Source organism: Carettochelys insculpta, chromosome 5, assembly GCF_033958435.1.
Source record: "Carettochelys insculpta isolate YL-2023 chromosome 5, ASM3395843v1, whole genome shotgun sequence".
In the NCBI taxonomy this organism is placed as follows: domain Eukaryota; kingdom Metazoa; phylum Chordata; order Testudines; family Carettochelyidae; genus Carettochelys; species Carettochelys insculpta.
This window is the reverse complement of record NC_134141.1, coordinates 129,408,184-129,430,823: the sequence shown is the minus strand read 5'-3', so window position 1 is coordinate 129,430,823 and position 22,640 is coordinate 129,408,184. Positions and strand designations below refer to the sequence as shown.

Sequence of the window (22,640 nt, the reverse complement as noted above, 5' to 3'; positions counted from 1 at the left end):
GCACAGCAACACAGCAACTCCCTCCCTCTGAGCTCTGCATCTGCCCACTGTCCAGGCTTCCCACTGTAGCTCTGGCTGCTGGGCACTGATTATATGGAGTCAGCTCCTCGACTGCACTCTGCAGTACCAGGAGCCCCAAGGATCAGCATTTTGCTGATCTGGTCTTGCGGCTGTTGCGTTGTTCCTCTGACAGGAAGCCAAAGGGCATGAAAGTCAACAGGCTCCATCTTGCCTTCAACTATTCTGGCAACAAGGCTGCACACAGAGATTCCAGGCAGAGAACAAATGGGGGAGCTGCCTGTGAGAGGGAGAGAAGCTGGGCAACCTTTGGCACCCAGCTGACAGAATTCAACACGGTGTGGAACAGGGCATCTCAGAACACAGCTGTACAAAAGACACCGATGGCTGGGGAAAAGTGCTGGGGAACTCAGAAATCTGTATGTGGGGAGTCCGTCGATGACATCTTGAGCTTGCACAGGCTCATCGGTTGTAGACTCGTGGGTGGCTGAGGAGTCCAAGCTTTCAGCGGCACGGGCGTTCACAGTGGGGGCAAAGGAATTGTCCTGGCTCTGTTGGTGCGGCTGCTGCTGTTGCTTTCAGCGGCACGGGCGTTCACAGGGGGGCAAAGGACTTGTCCTGGCTCTGTTGGTGCGGCTGCTGCTGTTGCTTTCAGCGGCACGGGCGTTCACAGGGGGGCAAAGGACTTGTCCTGGCTCTGTTGGTGCGGCTCCTGCTGTTGCTTTCAGCGGCACAGGCGTTCACAGGGGGGGCAAAGGAATTGTCCTGGCTCTGTTGGTGCGGCTGCTGCTGTTGCTTTCAGCGGCACAGGCGTTCACAGGGGGGGCAAAGGAATTGTCCTGGCTCTGTTGGTGCGGCTGCTGCTGTTGCTTTCAATGGCATGGGCGTTCACAGGGGAGGCAAAGGAATTGTCCTGGCTCTGTTAGTGCGGCTGCTGCTGTTGCTTTCAGCGGCACGGGCGTTCACAGTGGGGGCAAAGGAATTGTCCTGGCTCTGTTGGTGCGGCTGCTGCTGTTGCTTTCAATGGCATGGGCATTCACAGGGGGGGCAAAGGACTTGTCCTGGCTCTGTTGGTGTGGCTGCTGCTGTTGCTTTCAACGGCACGGGCGTTCACAGTGGGGGCAAAGGACTTGTCCTGGCTCTGTTGGTGCGGCTCCTGCTGTTGCTTTCAGTGGCACGGGCGTTCACAGGGGGGGCAAAGGAATTGTCCTGGCTCTGTTGGTGCGGCTGCTGCTGTTGCTTTCTTCCTCTCAGGAGCGTCCATAAGGCGTACGCGTTGCTGCTCTTCAACATTATCATGCGCGTGTCATACGAGAGCACGGCAGCCTGTTCAGTCTTTTGCACACTGCTCTCGCTGATCTGGTTTTAAACCAGCATGAGCAACGTTGGCCTTCACACAGTCTTTATACCTCTTGTGAGGCCCACCTTGATTCCTTTTGCCCTGGGAGAGTTCACCGTAGAGGAGCTGCTTAGGGATTCTTGACTCCTCCATTCCTATGATGTGCCCAGAAATCTAGGTACTGGGCATTGGGAGGCAGTAATAAAATCCACCAGCAGGGAAGGTGACAGAGAATCGCAAATGACACAGGGCACAATAGCTTCTGATTCTGCTTTCTTTATCAGAAACAGGAACTGTGTAGGAATATGCAGGCAGGACAGACTCACCAGGAAATAGATGGCATCAGGAAAGCAGTAACAAGCCCAGACTGTAGCAAAGTCTTATTCTCAAAAGTAACTGGCTGGGAAATGTGGCCTGTGCCCAGCTGAGAACTGACAAAGGGGGAGTAACTGAGTTACAAAGCAAGGAATCAGTTGCAGCTGGCACGGAATGCTAGAAACAAGAAGAAGGGGGCTCTTCAAACCTGCCAAGACAAAAACTAACAGCGGAGGACAGTCTGGGTGCACTGCTCAGTGGAGGTGAATGGATAACAGATGCAAGGGAGGCAGAGCTGCTCAATGCCTCCTTTGCTTCACAAAAAAATAGCAGACTGGATGGCTGACCTAATGAAGTTAATGCAGAAACGTGGATCCAAGTAAGTAAAGAACACGTCAGAGATCTTCTGACTAATCAATTAACTCAAATCAGCAAGGCTCGGTGCTCGTCACTCCAGGAGTTAGCTGAAGAAGCCTTTGCAAACTCACAGATATCAGGAGAGGTCCCAAAAGATGGGAGAAGGGCTAACGTCGTGCCCGTCTCTGAATGGGAGGTAAAGGGAGGAGCCTCATACCTAGAAGTTTCTACTGCAATGTACAAAACATTCAATATACAAACACCTGGAGGGCAGAGGGGTGATCATTAGCATCCAGCAGAGATTTACAATGAACAAATCATGCCAGACCAGCTCGATTTCCTTCTGTGACAGGGTCACTGACCCAGAAGATGTTGGACTTCAGCAAGTCTCCTGACACAGTCTCTAATAACATTAGGACAAGTAAGCTGCAGAAATGCAGGCTCAACAGAGCAGTCGTTAGGGGGATACATAATTGGATAAACAATTGCAAACGAAGAGTTACTATTAATGGAAGGATGCCAGGCTGAAGGGCAGTCTCCAGTGGAGCTCTGCAGGGATCTGCTCTGGCTCTCTTGATGACATCTGACATGCGGAGCAGACTGGTGAAACCTGCAGATGACAAAGCTAGGGCAGGTTGCCAACATTTGGGAGGACAGAACTGGGCTCCAAACAACATAATGAAATTCACTGAAGACAAATGAAGGCTACGTCTACACTAGCCCCAAACTTTGAAATGGCCACGCAAATGGCCATTTCGAAGTTTACTAATGAAGTGCTGAAATGCATATTCAGCGCTTCATTAGCATGCGGGTGGCCGCGGCACTTCGAAATTGATGCGCCTCGCCCCAACGGGGCTCCTTCTCGAAAGGACCCCGCCTACTTCGAAGTCCCCTTATTCCCATGAGCTGATAGGAATAAGGGGACTTCGAAGTAGGCGGGGTCCTTTCAAAAAGGAGCCCTGTCGGGACGAGCCGCGCGGCGGCGAGGCGCGTCAATTTCGAAGTGCCGCCGCCGCCCGCATGCTAATGAAGCGCTGAATATGCATTTCAGCACTTCATTAATAAACTTCGAAATGGCCATTTGCATGGCCATTTCGAAGTTTGGGGCTAGTGTAGACGTAGCTGAAAGGTGGTGCATTTCGGGAGGCGCAAACACAGTGGAGGACACCTGGCTGGGCAGCAGCTCTGCTGAGGAGAATCTGGGAGTTGTGGTGGATCCCACCCTCAACAGCAGCCAGCAATGTGATGCTGGTAGAAAAGCAAATGCAAGCTTAGGTTGCATTAACTGAGGCCTGCCTTGCAAAACCGCAGAGGAGATAGTACTGTGCCACTCAGTGCTGGCTAGGGTGCAGCTGGAGTGCTGTGCCACTCAGTGCTGGCTAGGGTGCAGCTGGAGTGCTGTGCCACTCAGTGCTGGCTAGGGTGCAGCTGGAGTGCTATGCCACTGCTGGTCCCTGCTGTACAGAAAGGATGAAGAAACTGGGAAGGATCTGCTTAGATTGGAAAAGAGGGAGATGAAGAGCGGGGACACGATATCAGTCTGCCCACACTTGAGCGGCCGCCATAAAAATGTATGGAGAAAATTTGTCTTCTCTTGACACAGGGGACAGGGCAAGAGGCAGTGGGTTCAAATACAGCTGAGCAGATTTGGATTGAATTTCAGGGAAAACATCCTAACTGTGGAAACTCCTTCATTAGAAGTTTGCAGAAGGAGGCAGGAGCCAGCTGTCTGGGAGGGTTAAGACACCACATCCCCTCTAAGTTGCCAGTGGGTGGACCAGGATTCTGAAAACTGTGCAGAGGCACCTTGAGATTTCCCACTTCTGCAGATTCTGGAGCAAAAATGACAGGGGTTCCCAAACATGGGTCACAATTACATTTCAAAAGGGTCACGGCTGGGCTGGGCTGGGCTGGGCTGGGCAGCTCCACAGGTGGCTATTAAGAAGCCATTCACACTCCTGATTTCCAAGACCAGCATCTGATGAAGTGAGTCTGTGCTCACAAAAGCTCATGCTCAAAACTTTTCTGTTAGTCTATAAGGTGCCACAGGACCCTTCGTTGCTGTTACAGATCCAGACTAATACTGGTACCCCTCTAATACTTGACACTCCTGGGCTGTGTCTACACGTGCCCCAAACTTCAAAATGGCCACACAAATGGCCATTTTGAAGTTTACTAATGAAGCACTGAAATGCATATTCAACGCTTCATTAGCATGCGGGCGGCAGCGGTGCTTCGAAATTGATGCTCCTTGCCACTGCGCGGCGCGTCCAGACGGGGCTCCTTTTCAAAAGGACGCCGCCTACTTCGAAGTCCCCTTATTCCCACGAGCTCATGGGAATAAGGGGACTTCGAAGTAGGCGGGGTCCTTTCGAAAAGGAGCCCCGTCTGGATGCACCGCGGGGTGGCAAGAAGCGTCAATTTCGAAGCGCCGCTGCGGCCTGCATGCTAATAAAGTGCTGAATATGCATTTCAGCGCTTCATTAGTAAACTTCGAAATGGCCATTTGCGTGGCCATTTCGAAGTTTGGGGCACATGTAGACGTAGCCCTGAAGCGGTTCTCAATTTCTTAATTGGATGAAAACAAAAAAGCAGTCCAGTAGCGTTTTAAAGACTAACAAAATAATTTATTAGGTGGTGAGCTTTGGTGGGACAGACCCTCTAGCTCACCACCTAATAAATTATTCTATTAGTCTTTAAAGTGCTACTGGACTGCTTTTTTGTTTTGACACAATATAGACTAACAGGGCTAAATCTCTGTTACTATTTAATTGGATTAACAGCTGTCACGCAGTTAAACCAATCAATTAACTATTTCAGCTGCAGGGCTGAGAACTGCATACCTGAGGAGCAGCACCCAGCTCAGGTAAGGTGGGGGTCTGAGTCCGAGGTTGGGAAGGAGGGCAGAGCAGAGCTTATCAGCTCCCTGGCTTCCAGTCTCTGCAGCAGATTGGATCCTCCCCCCCCAGACCCCAGCAGGGTTCCCACAGCTGGCACTGCCGGCCAGGGCTCTGTGCCCCAGCCAGCTTCCAGGAACAGGGGTCCCTGTGTTTCCCCTAGCTCCCTCCAGCATGTGAATGACTCCCCTAGCCCTCTAAAGCCCAAGTGACTCTTAGCCCGTGTGTGAATTCCCTAGCCCGAGTGACTCCTAGCCCCTCATTGTGACTTCCTTAGTCCCCTCCAACCCCTCATTGTGACTTCCTTAGTCCCCTCCAGCTCCTCAGTGTGACTACCCTAGCCCCCTCTAGCCCCTGAGTGTGACTCCCCAAGCCCCGCTTATGGGGTTTAAACTGGGGGGGAGCAGTTTATGGATGCATCTTGTCCCAACCACAGCTCTGACTAACTCTAGTAAATGTAGTGTTATTTTATAAATTTATTTCCCCTTTTTTATGAAATAACTATTAAGAATTTATAAACGCAAGGAGGCACAATTTTATATTCTTGCTTCAGGCGCAAAATTAGCCAGTTACGGTTCTGCTCTCCCACCACCCCCTTGTTTTTGAATTGCCGTGAGTCACCAATTCTTCCTGAATTGTCAAAATGTGTCCCAGTCTGGAAAAGGTTGGGAATCACTGACATACTTTGTTCAACGAAGAAGGTTATGTGGCGACTTGACTAGTCTGTAAGTACCTACGTGCAGAATAAATATTTAATAACGGGCTCTTCTGTCGAGCAGAGAAATACCGAACGTGATCCAGAGGCTGGAGGTTAGAGTCCTACTTTAAGGTGAGAGAGGGCCATCGTGATCATCTAGTCCGACCTCCTGCACACACAGACTACAGAACCTCACCCAGCCCCAGCGAAGGCCCATGACAGCTATCTGAGTTAATGACACCCTCAAAGCCTGGTTTTAGGACTTCCTCTAGTTTAAACTAGCAAGCTGATCCAGGCCCCAATGCTGAAAAGTGAAATTGGTCTGGGGCTTCTGCCAATCTGTCAGGGGAGAAAATTCCTTCCCAACTCCAAACATGGCCATCAGTTAGACCCTAAGCATGTGGCCAAGGTCCACCCCACAAGACATGAGAAAAAATTCTCTGCATTAACTCAAGGCCCTGCCTTTCTAGTGTCCCATCGCTGACTGCTGGGGATTTTTGCTGAGAGCAGTTCCTGATGGGCAATAGCTCACAATTCCTGCCGCTCCATGAACTTCTCAAACTCAGTCTTGGCAGGCCAGTTTCTTGCTCCCCTTGGAAGGCTGCTCCAAAACTGTACTACCCTGGCCTTTAGAATCCTTTGTTTAATTCCAGCCTAAGCTTGCTTGGGGGAGTTTCTATCAATTTGTTCTTACCATAAGTCCTCTCACTCTCTGGTATTTATAGAGAGCGCTCAGATCTCCCACTAGCCTTCATTTGGTCAGGCTAAACAAGCCTCACTCCACAAGGTTCCTCTTCTAATCCAGTCTTCCAATCATCCTTGTCACCCTTCTCTGCACCAGCTCCTGTTTGAATTTCTCTCAAATACGTGAAACAGAACTGCAGTCAGTGTTCCAGCTGAGCTCTCACTTGTATGATGGGAGTAACATGTCCCTACAGCTACTGGAAATACCACACCTGATACCCCCTAGGACTTCTTTAGCTTTTTTCACAGTCGCATCACATTGGCAGTTCACTGTCATCCTACAACAGACCTAAACATTCAAGCCTTTCTTCTCACCTCATTGTCCTCTGATATACAGTAAGGTCTCAGAGTATCGAGGGTTCCGTTCCACACACCCTCATGTAAACGCATATTTTGCACAAGCTGGGGTCTGGCTTTTTCCCTGGCAGAACACACATTCTGCAGCTGGGGAAGCAGCAGAAAGGTAAGTCCTGGGTTGCGGGTAGTAGTTGGGGAGGGTTAAGCCTGGTGCTGGGTTGGGGCTGTGGGAAGCAGTTGGGGAGGCGGGGGGCCTAAGCCTAGGGTGGGTTAGGGCTGCAAGGGGGTGAGGGGCAGAGTTGAGCGTGGGTGGTGAGCTGGGCTATAGGGGGGTGTGCAGGGAGTTGAGTTGGAACCAGAACTATGCCTGGGTGGTGAGCCGGGGCTGGGGCGGGGGGTGTTGCACTGGAGCCCTGCGGGGTGAGGGGCGGGTGGGCAGCTGGTGAACCAGAAGGGGGGTTGCGCCGGAGCCATGCGGGGTGGGGTGGAGGGGTGGGCAGGCAGCTTGTCAGCTGGCAGGGGGGTTGTGCCAGAGCCATGTGGGGCAGGGGGAAGCTTGAACCAAAGCCACTTGCAGGTGGTTTAAAGTGGGCCGGGGCGTGGGGTCGCACACTCTAAAACCTTACAGTATGCCCAGCTTATAGCAAACGTTCTTGTTGTTAGTCCCTTTGTGTATTCATCACACTTCACACTATTACATTTCACCCCACTCCTATTATTTAAGTTTTCAAGGTCATCTTTTGTATGAGATTTTGGTCCTTTTCTGCATTAGCGGTTCCTCCCAGTTTTGTGTCACCTGCAAATGCTTGTAGCAGAGTCCCACTGTTTGTGGCAAGGGCATTAATGAAAATGCTGGATAAGACTGGTCCCAAGACCGGTCACTGAGGAACTCCCTGGTAACCTCTATCCAGACTGACAGTTCCCCTTTCAGTATGACCTGATGCAGTCTCCCCTTTAACCAGGTTCTTTATCTGCCTTTTTAATCCTTGTATTAAGCTCCACCTTATCCAATTTAACTAAGAACTTCCCATGCTGACTTGCATCAAATACGCCTCTGGAGCCCATAAAGATTAAACCTATTGCAGCTACTTAGTCCAAAAACGTTCTCAAAAAAAAGACATCAGGTTGGTCTGACACAATGTACCTTAAGCCTCTTGGCCGTCACTAAATAACGAGGAGGACGTCTTCATGTCACCCTCCTATCTGAGAGTCTATTAGCGGCTGATCAGCCAGATTCTGGAGCTGCAGGTCTTATTCCAGAAGGGGCAGGTGCTGGTAAGATGGTGGAGGGGTGCAGGACAGTTTTTGCTGCTCTTTTCTTTCTGTCAGCCTCTCCTTGTCTGCAGTGTACTGGGAACTCCAGTTCATTGGCACACAGAGGCCCATTCACCATGACAAGATGATGGTCCAGACTGTGGGCTATCCTTAGTAAAGTTCTGGTGTATTTTAGCTCAGTTTCCATTTACCTCTAACACCCTTAACTACTTGCTGCTCTTTCATGATTTGTTTGAAGACCTTGTATAGAAAAAAAGTCAAACTAATGGGCCTCTGGATTCTTGATCATCATCTTCCTTTCTTAAAAATAGGTACCTGTGATGAACTTTAGGATTTGCTTGGTTTTTCACATGAATAATGTGCACACCTCAGCTTTGCTCTGGACTGCACATTCAACAAGGTGGCGGGAGGTGGTTTGTAATTGTAGAGGACTGGATGTGGCCTTGCCTAGAAGCCAGGACCCTCAACAACAGCCTGGAGATAAGGCATCACAGCAAGTGGCAACCAAGAGGCTTGACCCATGTTGGAAATTGGCCTCTGGCCCAACTGAAGCTCCCCCACCCATAGGTGAGGTGGGAGGGGCTCAGTGACCTGACCAGCCAGTTCCAGGATGGATGAGAGGAGGCAGCCCAGGCAACCTGGGACCCAAGAGTAAGGTCAGGGGAAGTGCTGGAAATGTTGAAGGAGATAATATATAATGGTCAGCTGGAGGGAGGGGCTTCAGGACTGAGGAAAGAGAGCAGCTAGAGCCCACCTGAAGGCAGGAGAGACCCACGTGTACAGTGCAGAGGGATACAAGGGCTGAGGCCATGATAAGTCCTTGGTCTGTGCTCATATGTTCAGTAAACCCTCCTGTTTCACACTGGCTGAGTCACTCTAGCCTGGAGATCTGGTTGCATTGCTCAATGTGGGTGTGAAGGACCCCAAGGGTCCAGAGCAAGCAAACCACAGAGGGAGCCCACAGCAGAGAGGTGGTCCCAGGATGCATCGGGGCGAGAGGGCAAAACTCCAGGGAAAGAGTGCAACCTTCACAGAAATTGGTCATGGCAAATGGGGTCAATCCCAGGGGCCTACAGAGCTGAGAGCACAAGTCATGTGACTGTGTGACTTGGAATAGCATCTCTCTGCCCAGAGAGGTCCAACCTCTGAGCTCGCAACCCTCAGCACTGGCCTTGCAATTTCATATACCTGGCTAGAGATGATCCAGGCTCCTGCTTTGGTCCCCTCAAGCTGTCTGAGTTTGGCCTCCAGGAGGGATGTGATAACTTCTGTTTCCATAGCCTGCTTAGCGCTGGCCATCCTGCTACTTACCCCCATGCACCTTTATCAAAGCCTGAGGCAGAGCATTGGGTTAGGCACTGGGCCAAGCCGAGACTCTTTCACGTTCACCTCACCCTCAGGATTTAAACAGTCCCGCAGCTTTCCTCATTTCCTCACGCACGATTACAGAGCCTTTTGCTGGTGGTTTTCATTTTCTCGTTAAGGGAATCTCAGCTTGGCCTTCAGAAGTTCTGACCTCCAACAGGCAGCTTTCCTCGCTGATCTCTCCTGCCCTCCATTCACTGGGGGCTCTCTCACCTGTGTGCACAGCTTGTTCCTCCCCCTAGGTTTACAAGCCTTCCCCACACATTCCCCTGGCTCAGGATCAGGCTTCACAAACTTTAAGCAAAATCATAGAAACTAATTCTGAGCCCCTCTCACATTCAGATTTTGTGTTATTCAGCCCAGTTCCTTTCCCCAGCACCTCCCCACAGGGCCATAATAGGGCATTTTTGTGCCTGGGGAGACCAGCACACCTGCATGCCCAAGAGGTGAAGGGTAGGGGAGGACACCTAGGGCCACAGGCTGCCCCAGGTTTCTGCTGCTCGTTTAGCACAGAGGTTTCTGAACAGTGGCAGATGGCTTACAGCTAGAAAACCATCTCCTGCCAGGAGCCACCCAACAGGCTTGGGCCCCCAGCTCTCCCTGCTGCTCTGCAAGCCAAGCCACCTGTGCACACCAGGCACTCCCCTGGCAGCACAGCCGAGTTGCACCCCAACCCACTCTTGCCTCTTCTTCAGAAGAGCCCAGCACTGGCCAGTGATGCCCCCTGGAGTCATCCCCTTCACCCCCCAACTGAGCCGAGCTGCCATGAGATGCTCTCTGAGGAACCCATTTGCTGATGCCCTGGCACTTGTGGCTCTGCTGCTTTTGCTCAGCCTAGAGTCAACATGTGACTGGTGACAGAGGAGTGGGGTATGCACAACTTCAAGGTTCTTAGAGACACATGTTTCAGTCACAGTCAGCTCAGGTGGGAAGCAGAGCAGTGAGGGCTGCCAGCCAGCCAGCGTCCCAGCTCAGAGAGCCAAGGGCCTGCGCAGCTCCCACCAGCTTCTGACCTGTTGCCTTCTGGGAGGAGGAATGGTTTTCAAAGTGCTCTCACTCACTCTCTCACACCCTTTTACACCCCCCCGGAAAACCCCTGGGCTGAATGTGTCCCTGCCACACACCCATCCCACACCCCATCATTTCCACTCCTGTGACTCTACCCCAGGCAGCTGCCCCATGACATAGCCCTGCTTTCTGAGGGGCAGGCCGGGGGCGGTTTTCTGGTTTTGCTCAGTGTACATGTTTTCCCCACAACAGAGCCCCTGCCTGAACTGTTGAGTTAACTGCAACCACTGTAGGGTGTATGGCATATGGGAGACCCTTTATGATAGTATTAATACCAATATGATAAAAGTACAATGAAATATACCGTGTAAAGTATCAGCAGAAAAGTTGTCATTCACTGAGCACATCAGTCATTTGTATGTTTGTATCACTGTTGCACTGTGAGCTAGTTATGGGGGTACCTGTGTTTCCAAACTGGGCAGTGTTTCTACATGATAGCCCTGGGCACATTAGGCAGTGCTGATGCCAGCCTGGTCGACGACCTCTAAAAGGCTACCAGATGTCCAATGAGCCCAAGTTAAAGTCGGGGACTATACCTTATGACTCAGTAAGGCAAACCTATGGATAAAATGTTACAGCTTTTCCAGGCCCCATGCTGTGAAGTTTGTGTATGCAACATGGGAAGTACTCAATTTATGGCAAAGGAATAAAAAGGCAGCTGCATCGTCTCCCATTTTGTCTTCATTCCTGCTTCTTACCTCTAGAGTAATTCTTCTACAAATGAAGCTCTGAACAAAGAACTGAATGACCAAGCCAAGCTGTGACTATATTCCATAGGAACTTTTAAGCCAACAAATTCATTAATATTGCTAGAACCTCATATGGACTGTGGAGTCTCTGTAGATATCTGAGTGCTTTATCGTTTAACAACTCTCTCCCATTCTTTCTTTCATGATAAAACTTTAGTTTTAGACAGGAAACAACAGGCCAGCAGTTTGGAAATCTGGGAAAGATACAAATTAGTACTGGCCTAGTAATGAATATCGCCACAGGGAAAGACCTAGATAAGAGAGTCGCAGGGATAGCCATCGCTAAAGAAGAGGCAATTGAGCAGACTGTTCCAGAAGAAGAAAAGATCAATAAGAAGTGGATTACCCAGAAGACACTGAAGTTGGTTCAAAAGAAAAGAGCGTTGAAGATCAGAAGAGCTGTTTGAGGTGGCAGAACAGCAGTGTAGGGTGAAATGCAATGAGGTAAGGAAAGCAGCCAGAAAGGATAAGGAGCAATGGTTAGAAGAGCAATGTGAAGATATCGAGAGGTATTACGGCAAATGTAAGACCAGGGAGGTGTATAAGACAATTAGGAATATTAACAGGAAATGGCAACCGAAGCAGATGGCAATGAAAGATGAGAACAAAGAAATGCTCATGAACAGGGGGCAGACTGTGCAGCGATGGACGAGATATTGCACCGATCTATACAAAGCAGAGCTGGACCCAAGTGTCTCAGAGAGACTGATTGAAGAACTGAAAGAGAGATCTCCCCCGAGCATCGAGAGCAAGACCAATATTTCAAAGGAGGAATTAGAAAAAGCAGTGAAACAACTAACAACAACAAGAGCCCTGGAAATGATAAGATCATGGAAGAGATGGTCAAATACGGTGGAGAAAGCAGGATTCAGGAAATACATTGACTGTAATAAAGCATGGAAAGAAGGGAAGGCACCTCAGGAATGGACAAGATCTGTGCTAGTGACAATACCCAAGAAAGGAAGTACATTGGAGTGCAAGAACTACAGAACGATTGCCCTAACGAGTCATCTAGGGAAGGTGCTGATGATGATATTGACAGAGATTAAGATCGCAGATAGAAGAACATACAGCAGACGAGCAAGCAGGGTTCAAAAAAGATAGAAGTACCATACAGCAGATATTGGCACTAAGACTGATAGCGGAGAAAGCTCGACAACAGAACAAAAACGTATACACTTGCTTTGTCGATTTTCAAAAGGCATTTGACAGTATAGATCGGAAAGTGACTTGGGCGGTGTTGGAGTCATATGGAGTGGATAGCAGACTGATACGGTTGTTGAAGGATACCAATGATAATGCAGAGGCAGCGGTGAGAACATGCGGGAAGTTGGTTTAAAACAAGTAGAGGTACGAGACAAGGAAATCCAATATCACCAAGTATCTTCATCGCACATCTGGAGAGAGCAATGGACAAGATCAAGGAAGAGGTAAAAGGGATATCTGTGCCCGGGAAAAGAATTAACAACTTGAGGTTCGCGGATGATATAGTTATCATTGAGGAAGATGAGGAGAAGCTAGCGAAAACGGTGCGGATGTTAAATGAAGAAGGGAAGTGGTATGGACTGATTATGAACATCCATAAAACAAAAAAGAGAAGTTACTTGTGTAGTAACGATGGTTCTTCGAGATGTGTCCCTGTGGGTGCTCCACATTAGGTGTCGGGCTTGCCCCAGCGCCGCAGATTGGAGATTTCCAGCTGTATCTCATCAGGTTGTGCATGCGCTGATGTGTGTCGGTCCTTCACGCGCTTTTGGTCATGTGCGCGATCCGGTCCACGCCAGTTCCTCGACCAACTGCCCCAGATGCTCCTGAAAGACACAAAGCAGAACTCCGAAGCGGGGAGGAATTGGTGGGTCCCACGGGGACACATCTTGAAGCACCATCATTACTACATAAGTGAGTAACTTCTTTCTTCAAGTGGTCCCCGTGGGTGCTCCACTTTAGGTGACTACCCAGCAGTGACCCCAAAAATGGAGCTGGGTACCAAATTTACGTGCAGCTTGCCCTCGAAAGGACTGCTGTCGACAGACGCATATCCGCATACAACACCCGGTGCATCGCAGAGTGTCTGGCGAAGGTGCTGTAGGATGACCGTGTCACTGCTCTGCAGATGTCCTTTAATGAGACTCCTTTAAAGAAAGCTGTCAATGTCGCCATTGCTCTAGTGGAGTGAGCCCTGGGCAGAACTAGCAAAGGGGTCTTACGGAGCTTATAGCACATTTTTATGCAGGATACGATGTTATTTGAAATTCTTTGTGAAGACAGGCCTTCCCCTTTTGATTGGGGTGCAAGAGACACCAGGAGCCTGTCTGTCTTCCGGAAGGGTTTAGTTCTGTCTATGTAAAAGGCAAGCACCCTCCTCATATCGAGTGAATGCAGCTGTACTTCCCTACTCGAGGTATGCAGTCTCGGGCAGAATGACAGTAGAACTATTGGCTCATTAATGTGGAACTCTGAGGCAATCTTTGGAAGGAATGCCGGGTGTAATTGTAAAACCACCCCTTCCTTCGAAAAAGTTGTATAGGGTGGCATTGCCATTATCACTGCCAGCTCGCTCACCCTGCAGGCTGATGTAATTGCAAGAAGAAAAGTTGCTTTTATGGTAAGTGACTGGAGGGGTACAGTGGCCAGTGGTTCGAAGGGTGGTCTAGACAGTGTGTCGAGCACTAGGTCTAAGCTCCATGAAGGCGGTAATGGTTTCCACAGGGGGTATAGATTTGCAAGCCCCTTTAGAAACCATGTGGTAATGGGATGGTCAAATACAGTTGACCTATCCTCCATATGTTGGAACGCTGATATAGCTGCAAGATGGACCTTTAACGACGATAAACTGAGTCCCCCTTGTTTCAGTTCCAGTAAGTACTCTAGGATTGCGGGAATGGAGACATCCAGAGGAGTCACTTGCTTGGACAAACACCAGGATGTAAAACACTTCCATTTGTGTGCGTAAGCCTTCCTAGTGGAGGCCCGTCAACTGCACTCCAGGACCTCTTTTACTCCTTCTGAGCATGTTCTCTCTAAGGCACTGAGCCACGGATTAGCCACGCTTTGAGGCGGAGCATTCGAGGATGGGGGTGTGTTATGGACCCCTGATTTTGCGTGAGAAGGTCCAGTACTATCGGGAGGGGGAGTGGTGGGCAGAATGACATGCGTAGCAGCAGAGGACACCATTGCTGTTGATCCCATGTTGGGGCTATGAGTATTATGCGCGCCTTCTCCCTCCTCACTTTTTCTAGGACCTTGTGAATGAGCCTCGTGGGAGGGAATGCATACAGCAAGGGGCCCTTCCATGAAGGCATCCCCCAGTGAGCCTTGCCCAATGCCCGCTCTGGAGCAGTACTGAGGGCATTTCTTGTTGGTGTAGGTGGCAAACAAGTCCATCTGGGGAAACCCCCATCTGTCAAATACATTGCGGAGTAGATTGGAGCAGATCTGCCACTCGTGCGGGAGACCAAAATGCCTGCTTAACTGATCCACTCTCACCTCGTGGATGCCAGGCAGGTATGAGGCTTTCAGCGTTGTTGTTTGCGATGCACTAATTCCATAGTCGGACCGCCTCTGCGATTGATATAGAACATTGTGGAGGTGTTGTCGATATTGACTCCAGCTACCTTGTCCTGCAGGTATTTGTGGAAACGCCTGCATACATTGAACACTGCTCTGAGTTCCAATACATGTACGTGCATCACCATCTCTGCAGGGGACCATCGCCCCTGTGTCACTTTGTAGCCCATGTATGCCCCTCATCCTATGTCGGACGCATCCATTGTGAGAAAAACAGTGATTTGCGGTTGGTGGAAGGGCACCCCGATAGCAAGTTCTTGGGGTCTGCCCACCATGCCAGAGACTTTCGCACCTCCATCGTGGGCAACACCTGTTTGTGAGTGGTATGAATTGCTGGCCTGTACATGGTCGCCAACCAGTGCTGAAGGTCTCAAATGTGTAGTCTGGCATTCTGCACCACAAACGTGGTGGCAGCCACGTGCCCCAATAGCCGTAAGCAAGTTAGGATTGGCACTGTGGGGCTGTACGTCAGCACCTGCACTAAGGATCTGATGGCGCAAAAACATGCATCAAGCAGATAGACTCTTGAAGTAGTAGAGTCTAGGCGTGCCCCTATGAATTCTATCTTTTGCGCGGGCTCAGTCGTCAATTTCTGGAAATTGATGACTCGGACTAGTGAGATGAAGGTCCTTGTAGTGATGTCTATCATGCACAGGACATCTGCCTTGAGACACCTTTCAGAAGGCAGTCGTCTAGATATGGAAAAATGAAAACGTCCTGCCGATGCAGGTAAGCTGACACTACTGCAAGTGTCTTGGTAAAGACTGTGGCCGCTGAAGACAGCCCGAATGGAAGGACCCTGTACTGGAAGTGCTCCGTGCCCACTTTGAAGCGAAGAAAGCGCCTGTGTGCCGGGTGGATTGTTATAGGGAAATACGCATCTTGTAGGTCGAGGGCTGCGAACCAATCCCCATCATCCAGTGCCGTGACTATGGAGGCGATTGCAGTCATCTTGAAGCGCTGTTTGTGCAAATACCAGCTGAGAGCCCGTAGGTCCAGGATAGGCCTCCAGCCTCCTGTTTTCTTCTCTGTGAGAAAGTATCGAGAGTAGAAAGCTTTCCCTTGGAATTCGTCTGGGACCCTCGCCACCACTCCTATAAATATGAGGTGGTCTACCTCCTGCTTTAACATAGTCTCATGACACGGGTCCCTGGGGAGGGACTGGGTAGGGGGTTTTGGTGGGGACAGGGATCGGAATGGGATGGCATATCCCTTGGCTACAATTTCCAACACCCACTTGTCCGTTGTAATGCTTTCCCATTGTCGATAGAACAGTCTGAGTCGGTGATGAAATATATGCTGTGATTGGCAGTGGGGGATGTTCTTGGTATCGCAGTCTTCAACATAAAAGTGTCAAACTTGCTGTCTTGTAGTATGCACCATCGGTGTATGTCCTTGTTGGGGACATCGCCTGGATGGCCTCTGCGGTTGCTGTTGGTGGTATCCTTGATCATAACCCCACTGGTATTGAGAGTGCTGGGGTTAGTAGATGTAACGTCTTTGTTGTGGGTAGAATCTCTTCCTCCTATAGGGAGATGTGTACATCCCCAGTGTTCTGAACATGGTCCTCGAGTCCTTGTTGGAATGTAGGACTGAGTCGGTGGAGTCAGCAAATAGTTTTTCCTTATTGAACGGAAAATCTACAATTTTCGTTTGCAGATCCTTGGGGATGCCAGATGTTTGGAGCCACGACTCTCTACACATCACCACTGCTGTGGAGCGTGCCACTGTGTCCGCAACACCTAAGGCCAACTGGACACCTGTGCGTGAGGCTGCACAGCCTTTCTGGACTATCGCCTTCAAGACCAGCTTCTTATCATGAGGGAGGAAGTCCATGAGAGAGGTAAGTCTGGTATAATTGTCAAAGTTATGGTTTGAAAGGTGGACAACATAGTTGGCCATGCACAGCAGTAATGTGGAGGAATATACCTTCCTCCGAATAAGTCCATTTTTTTTTTTGCATCCTTGTTGGATCCCGCAGACTTGTACTGTGGTGTCTTTGGTCTGTGCTGCGAAGACTTGACTACTAGGGAATTTGGTTGGGGGTGGTTGAACAGAAATTCCATATTCCTAGATCGTACAAAGTACTTCTTGTCTGCCCTTTTGTTCATAGGTGGAAAAGAGGCTGGGGTCTGCCATATATTTGTGGCAGCTTCCATAATGGCTTCATCTAGTAGGATGGCTATTTTGGATGATGTGGGGGGGTCTCAGATTCTTGAGGAGTTTATGGTGTTTCTCCTGCACTTCCACAATCTATATGCCCTGAGTATGTGCCACCCTCTTAAAAAGCTCTTGAAATTGCTTGAGGTTGTCTGGGGGAGATATATCCCCAGGAACAACTGTCTCATCTGGGGAGGACGAGGAAGCATCACTGTGATAAACCGCCTCCTACTCCTCGGACACCTCCTGTGTCCACTCCCTTGAGAATTCTAGGGGAAGGTCTAATGACTCTGGACCTGTTCCCGCTCGGGGGGCATATGCTCTTTTTGAAGGGAGGGAGGAGAGGTGGCCATGCAGCAAAGGTTGAGCCGGGGATCTGAGGTTGAGCCCTGGTGCTGATAATGTTCACCACGATATGAGTGGCCATAGCAGCAGGGATGGGGCCCCAGTGATGGGGATCTAGACCATGATCAGTGTCTGTATGCATAGCGCCGAGAGGAGTGTGATCTCCTTGATGATGTAGAGATCGGCAGGGACGCTCTATAGGAGCGCTCATGCGGTTCCGTTAAGGTGACTGGTGAAGGATGTCTGAGCCAGGGACACAGTGGTCACAGAAATGGAGATGGAGGTCTCAGGAAGGATGGTGGTGTTGCCGGCCATTCTGGCATACCCATCTCAGGAGGAGAGCTGGGAGAAAGTGGCATCTCGAGAATGTCAGGGGATGGGCTACAGTGCCAGGGCTTAGATCTTGCCTTGCCCAGCCCGTGCAGCTGTGTGGTCGGTGCCACCATCTCCGGCACCTGGGACCTTGGTGCGGGCGTTGGTGCCGTGCCCGGTGCCACTGCAGGCTGTTCTGCGACCGTAGCTGTCTCTGGCACTGTCAGGCCCCATGCCAGGGTCTCCGGTTCCGGTGCTCTTGGTGCAGTACCTTCCAGTGCCTGCCATGTTGGTGCCTGTAGGGTTCTCGGTGCTGACTGTTTACTGGTTGGAGCCCCAGGCACTATTTTATGTTGTGTGGCCTTCTCACTGCTTTGAACAGCCAGAGGTTCACGGCCCTGTGCCTCACTCATCCTGCTCACAGATACCACTGGCAAGGATCGAGTAGGGGGATACCTTCTTTTTCTTATGCACAGAGGAGGTCAATGAGGTTGCCTTCCTCTTATGCGGCCCTGAGGGCCCTTCCTTCTGGGGTGTCTTCGACGGCTCAGGCCGGAGGGCCTTGTCGAACAAAATCATTTTTAGCCTCATCTCCCTGTCCTTTCTTGCTCTGGCTACTAGTTTAGAGCAGTGAGGATATTTCTGGGGGACATGGGCCTCTCCCAAGCCACAAATGCATTTGCTATGGCCATCAGAGGCAGGCATAGCTTCTCGGCACAATTCACATTTCTTAAACCCCAACAGAGACCTCTCTTCTCAAGGTACTTAACTACTTTCAATGTTAAACAAGGAACTTAACAGCTACTAATAGTGAGCAAAACAGATAAGGTTCACAGCCTCTGTGATAGCGGACCGCCTGAGGCGGTCGCCTCTTCCTTCTTTCCCTCTTTTTTTTTTTTTCAAAACTATATACAAGAAAACTTTAACAGTCTTAAAGAACGAGAAAGAAACTAATAACTATATTATAAACGAGTTTATCTGTGTTAGGCGTTGGAGCCGAAGCAGAATCCATCTGCAGCCATTGGCAGTTGAGAGGAACTGGTGTGGACTGGATTGCACGTGACCAAAAGCACAAGAAGGACTGACGTGCATTGGCACATGCACGACCCATTGAGATACAGCTGGAAATCTCCAATCTGCGGCACCAGGGCGAGCCTGACACCTTATGTGGAGCACCCACGGGGACCACTCGAAGAAGAACAATGGCATTTGGAGATAAGGAAATAGGAAGGAAGATCAGTGTGGATGGTATTGAACTAGAAAATGTAGAGAAGTTCACATATCTGGGGAGAAACATAACGTATGATGTAGACTGTAAGAAGTATATAGTGACTAGAATAGCGAAAGCAAGAGCAAATTTGAAGGCGATGGATAAGATCTGGAAAAGCAAAGCAATTAGCTTAAGAATGAAGTTAGGTGTTTTGAAAACGTGTGTATTCAGCAGCATGTTGTACGGATGTGAGACATGGGTGATGATAAAAGATTTGAGAAGAAGAATATTGGCATTCAAAAGGAGTTGTTATAGGAAGATTCTGAGAATAGGATGGATGCAGAAGGTCACCAATGAGGAATTATATAGGAAGATACAGACGAAAGGGAACCTGCTGCAGAAGGAGGTTATAAAATGGAAGCTACAACTATTTGGACATATTTGCAAAATGAAAAACAAAAAAAAATCAAGACCTGGTATTCGGCATAATGGATGGTTCGAATAGGAGAGGCAGCCTTACAGATAATGGACAGATGATGTAGTGATTGGTGCGGAGCTAGTCTACAGAAACTAAGCCACGCTGCACTGGATAGGGAAAGATGGAAAGAAATAGTGAGAGGCATCAGACACCAATGGGCGCTGAGCCCACGGTTACTGATGATGATAGTAACATGACTGACCATTTAGGGATTAGAAGGACATTGTATTGTGTGAAGAGTTTTAAGTTTCCCACCCTATTGGGCCTAAGTACAAACTGGGACCATGACACCTGCAATGCAATTAGGGGACTGGCTGATTTTTTAGCTTCCAAGTAAGCAGTGGGGGTTTCTTGAGTACATTTTGAGACTGGTTGGTAAGTTTACCTCAGAGTTAACCATTTTCTGGGAGAATCTGCTCTATTTCGCAGCCTGCCCTGCCCTCAGCATTGTCAGTAAGGGATGGCCAAAGCATCCCAGTTCCAACATCTTGGGCCTCACAGAGTATTTAGTCTTTGAAGCAGTCACAAACATTGTGACCATTCTAGAGGAGCTGCTGCAGAGGCCAGACCAGAGAATACCAAATGCTTGCAACCAGCCCCAAACTGAGTGGCTGAGACAAGGCAAATGTTTAGGAAAGAGAGGGCCATTTATAATTTAAAGAGTAAGGGATGCAGAACCTACCACATCCCTTGGTATGCCATGACAATGATTAATGGTATCATTGTTCACTGTTCCTTGAACTGAACTGGTCTAGCTTCAGCTTCCAGGCTGTGGGTCTCCTTATGCTTCTGACCCTAGATCAAGCAGCCCTCCCTCAGAAATCTGTGCTCCATGCACATTCTTGTAACCTGTGACTAAGCCACCTCTTCGCCTTCGCATTGTTAATATCTGAGCTTCTTCAGGCTCCCCCGGAAGGTGGGTTTTCCAGACCTCCAATCACGCTTGGTACCCTTTACACTGTTGTAACTGTTGTTCTTTGAGATATGTTGCCTATATCTACTCGAGTTAGATGTGTGCATGGGCACGGCTGTTGGAAAGCTTTCCCTAGCTACTACCAGTGCGGCTGGCTGGGTAGCCCCATGGAGAGGCGCCTTTGTGAAGCCTATATATGACTTTGCTGATCCAGAACCCCTCAGTTCCTTCTTGCGATCCACTCCAACAGTGAGGCAGAAGGGTGAGTTTTGAGCACATCTGAGCCACGTATCTCAAAGAACAACAGTTGAAATGGAGAGCAACTTTTTTCATCGAGTGCTTGCGCACATCTATTTGAGTTAGTTGAGTCACAAGCCAAACCCAGGAGATGGGGATTGGAGTCAATTCATGGCTGATTCCAGGGCAGTCCCAAAGGCTGTGTCCCATCTAGACTGCTGCATGATGGCATAGTAAGAGAAAGTGTGCAGAAGACCATGTTGCAGCATGATGGATCTCCTGGAGAGGAACATGTGCCAGGAAGAGGGTTGAAAAGGCCTGAAATTACATAGAGAGCACTGTGACAGCTGGTGGGGAAGCCTCGGCAAGGTCATAGCACACCCATATGTAGGGTGTGATCCAGGAAGAGATGCACTGTGACAAAACTGGGAGTCCCTTCGTGCACTCAGCGATGGGGACACAGCTGTGAGGTCTTGGGGAAAGGCTTTTTTTTATTATTATTATTATTATTATTATTATTATTATTATTTATATATAATTGGGGATACACATCTCCTAGAACTGGAAGGGACCTCCAGACATCACCTAGTTCAGTCTCCTGCACTCTGGGCAGGACCAAGCCCCATGCCTGACGTTTTTTGCCCAATACCTAAGTGGCCTCCTCAGGGCCTGAACTCACAACCCTGGGTTTAGCAGGCCAACGCTCAAACCACCGTGGTCCAATCAATATAGAAGGCAGCACCCACTTCACACTGAGGGAGTGCAACTGCTAAAGACAACTCTTCACAACTTATTTACGCAAGAAAGCTAGGGAGCTGTGACATAGCAACAGGTACTCAAGCCACAACACTAACAGTCTCACAGGCAGTAACAAAGGAAAAGAGGGGTGCCAGGTCAGTAAGGTCACAGATAAGCTCTGCACAGGTGCCCCTCCGGGGCACTCCAGCCATACTGACTGGTAGTCACTAGGAAAAAGCTTTCCCACAGCTGTGCACATTCCTGCACACCTAACTCGATTAGGCATGAGCAAGCACTCAAAGAAGTGTGTACCTTACACACACAACATACACCAATCCGGGAAAAACAAATATAGGGCTTCCTGCCATGTTGCATGCTTCAAAAACTAGGCTCTTTTAAATGCTCTAAAATCCAAAAAGTTCCTCTGACTGCTTTGGAATATGGCCTACCTCTCTGTGATCCAAATCTGAAGTCACGTGACCAAGGTAAAGCCTGGTGGGAGGGAGTTTTGCAAAGCACCACCCCTGTCCAGTAAGGACATGGCACGAGACATGGCTTTGGTGAAAATGAACAGAGAGGAGACTGGGGACAAAGGATGGTGAGGTGAGGAGTGGCATTTCTGTGCAGAGTCACACAGCAGGGGCAGGCCCATGTGCCATGCTACTCTGCTGTTTGCTCTAGCCTGCTGGGGTACTGCCTTTCCCTCTCATTGGCTGCTTAAAGCTGCAAGCCAAGTAACACTTGTGCAGGGCTAAGAGCTGGTTAGACTCATACACAGGCGTGTGCAGCAGGGTGTCAAGGAATGGGAGGCCAGTGACAAGAAGGCTACAGTACTTACTCAGATAATGAGGGACAAGAGTTAGCGTGGGGTGTGCAGAATGAAAGTTTAGATTTTATGAACATACGACAACAGCCTGATGCAGGGACAGGGAAGAATTAAAGACGACCTGTGGAACTCTGTGCTAGAGGGCGTTCTGAAGGCAAAGACACTATCATTCAAGAAAATTAGATTCCTCCATGAGTGTGAGGTTCCTCAATGGCTATTAGCCACATGGGCAGGACTGGTGACCCAACCTCTGTATGCCAGAAGCTGGAAATGGGTGAGTGGGGACAGATCACTTGATGATTCTCTGTTCTCTTCATTCCCACAGGGCAGCTGGCATTGGCCACCATGTTCAGACAGGACATTGGGCTGGATGGACCTTTGGTCTGACCCAGTGTGACCGTTCTTACGACTTGCTAGTTAATGATCCGAGCAACTCACAGGATTCACCAATGAAGGGAAATGCAGGCAGGGTGAGAGAGGGAAGGCTTTCCATTTTGAATAATTTTACATTTAGCATGAAGGGAAGACACCCAGGGGGAGTGTAAAAGGGAGGGGGGAAGCTGATGCACATGACGGAAAAAGAAAGAACGGAGGCAAATCGGAAAGGTAACTTCACAGTGGCAGCCCAAACCAGGGTCTGGGCAGCTGAAGCGCTATTCAAACTCAAGAGCTCCAAAGCTGCTCTTTTAAGTAACCCAGATCTCCAGCAGGATCCCATGTCTGTCAGTCCCTG

The 22,640-nt window shown here is 49.5% G+C and overlaps 1 protein-coding gene across 5 annotated transcripts in view; it reads right to left on the bottom strand.

Moving 5' to 3' along the window:
* Positions 1-22,640, bottom strand: part of TLN1 (talin 1) — a 168,744-nt gene that overhangs the window by 90,242 nt on the left and 55,862 nt on the right. The window lies entirely within an intron of this gene.